Raw genomic sequence first — 2,915 nt, 5'->3', positions numbered from 1 at the left:
CAGCCAAAACAAGGCCAGGGGCAGACTATGGAACAGACCGCCAATTGGTCATGTGGAAGTTCAGGCTGAAGCTGAAGAAAATTAAAACAAGTCCACGAGAGCAAAAATATGACCTTGAACATGTCCCACCTGAATTTAGAGATCATCTCAAGAACATATTTGATGCATTAAACACTAAAAAACCAAAGACCAGCAGAGTTGTAGGATGACATCAAGAACATCATACAGGAAGAAATCAAAAGATTATTAAGAAGACAGGGTCGAAAGAAAAGACCAAAATGGATGTCAGAAGAGACTGCTACTTTCCTTCTCTGAGGACGCTGTGGTCACATGAATGAGGGTGACATGCTAGGGTGTGTGGGTATCAGGCTTGGGGAGCTGTGGTCCTGGGGGTACCTCAGGGAACAGAGACACCACCAGCTCCTCGTTTGCCCTCTCTGTTTTGTTGTTACAGGTCACACATTTCCATCTTGCCTCAGCCATCATGCTTGGGAGTCTCTGTTCAGCATCTCAACCTGACCTGTGTCTAATTGACCCTAGGAAGATAATTCCATTCCTAAGCATCTAAAACATGAAATCATCTATGAACTCTCTATATGAGGCCAGACAGAGAACAGCAACTCAAAAGCGTTCATCCGGAAGCTCAGAGAGCGGTGAGTGGATGGTGTGAATGGTTGCCCTTTTTGAAGAATGTCTTCAATGTCACTAAATTGTTCCTGTGGAAACTGTTGATGGATGGGTATTCTGCTTTGAAAATTCTCAACAATCAGAAAGTAAATACAATTTTAGAATAAAGTGATCATTCAAACAATTAAATCATAAATGTATATTGAACCTTGTTGAATTCTGTCTGAGACCCTATTAAAGTGACCAAGAGTCCCAAGGTGATGCAGTTAATGCACTGGGCTGCTCACCAAAAGGTTGGTTCTCCCAGAGGTGCATTGGAAGAAAGATCTGGTTATCTAGGTTGGAGGGTCAGTCCTCCCAGCAGTGCATTGGAAGAAAGTCCTGTTATTTACTTGTGGAAATCAGTCACTGAAACACTTCTAGAGCACAATTCTACTCTGACACACATAAGATTACCATGGGCTGAAATTGACTTGATGGCAAATAGTTACTGTGTACAATGACCAAACACTCCACCCCTTCTCCTTTCATCTCTCTTGTTGGTGTTATTAGGTGTCGTTGAGTTGATACTGACTCATAGCCACCCTGTGCGCAACAGAACAAAACACCGCCTGGTCCTCTGCCAACCTCACAATCGTTACTACGCCTGAGCCCATTGCTGCCACCACTGTGCTGATCCATCTCGCTGGGGCTCTTCCTCTTTTTCTCCAACCCTCCACTTTACCAAACATGATTTCCTTCTCCAGGGACTGGTCCCTCCTGACAATATGTCCGAAGTATGAGAAATGAAGTCTGGCCATGTGGCATTATTTATTATTAAAGTTTTGAACGGAAAACTTACTGTGCATTTCTGGGATAAATGAAAATGACTGTTAGATTTGATTTGCCAGTCTTTTAGTTAAAACTTTTCTTTTTCCATCCAAGTTTATAGCTGAGGTTGGTCTCACATTTTGTTTTCATTAACTGTCATTTTGCTTTGGGCATTAAGTTGTATTCCTCTCAGAAAATAAGTCAAATGGTTTCTTATCCCCCACCCCACCCCTGCCCCCGCCACTTATTCTTTGAAGAAGTGTCCTTTTTAGAAGAATTATCTGCTTCTTGAAGGATTGGCAATTCTTGCTGTAATACTATCTGGGTTTGCTGCCTTTTTTTTTGTTTTGCTTGAAGCTATAAAATTTTGCTAATCAACTTGATTTCTTTATTGCTTATTGGTTTGTTCATGCCTTAAATTTTAACTCAAATTTGTTTTGGTAATTAATCTTCTCTCAAGAAAATGTCCATTTCGTTTTATTATGTAAATTTACCTATTGTATAAAGTGTATTGGCACAAAATTGATCACAATAGCACGTTTGTAATTTCTAGATCTCTGTTGTATTGTTTGGAGCTCTGGTAGTGTAGTGGTTATGAATTGGGCTGCTAACCTCAAAGTCGGCAGTTCAAAACTACCAGCCGTTCTGTGGGAGAAAGATGAGGCTTTCTGCTCCCATAAAGATTTACAGCCTCGGAAACCCTGTGCAGGGTCGCTATGAGTCAGAACCGACTCCATGGTACTTAACAACAACAACATTGTATTGTTACGTTATTTTCTTCATTCCTTATGCTGTTTATTTATAGCTTTAGTTTTGTTCAGTATTGTCAGGAATTTTCCTATTTTATTTTCTTAAAGAAAAAAATCCCAATTTTGTTGCTCTTTTCTATTATTCTTTATTTTCTATTTAATCAATTTCTTCTGATATCTTTACTTGTGTTCTATATTCTTTCAGGTTATTATAATTATCCTTCTTGTTCATTAGGATGTCACTTATTTATCTTCAAGTGTTATTGTTTTGTAACAAACACATTTTGTTGTTGTTATTTTGTGCCTTCGAGTTAGCCCCAACTCATAGCAAACAAGAGAAGTTGGTGGGTTTGAACTGCTGACCTTGTGGTTAGCAGCCCAGTGCATATTCTACAGCATCACACCATGGCTCAATAAACACAGAGTCTAAATATATTCCTAAAACCAACTACACTGCATCCCAGAAAACAAATATATAACCATTTCTTTTGATAGTATTGCTTTTCTATCATCCATCCATCCATCCATATCTATCTGTCATCTCTTGATCTGTCTATCTAGCGATCTAGCTATCATCTATTTCTCTATCTACCTGTTTCTCTATCATCTATCTATACCTGTGTAACTGTTGTCTCCATCCCCAATAGGGTACTATTACCACCAAGTCACCACTTGTCTGGCAATTTGTCTAACCATGGTGGCTAGCTTGTTGCTGGGATTCTAGAAGCT

The sequence above is a fragment of the Chrysochloris asiatica genome, unplaced genomic scaffold (genome assembly GCF_000296735.1).
Source record: "Chrysochloris asiatica unplaced genomic scaffold, ChrAsi1.0 scaffold00319, whole genome shotgun sequence".
Classification (NCBI taxonomy): Eukaryota; Metazoa; Chordata; class Mammalia; order Afrosoricida; family Chrysochloridae; genus Chrysochloris; species Chrysochloris asiatica.
This window is presented reverse-complemented; position numbering follows the sequence as displayed.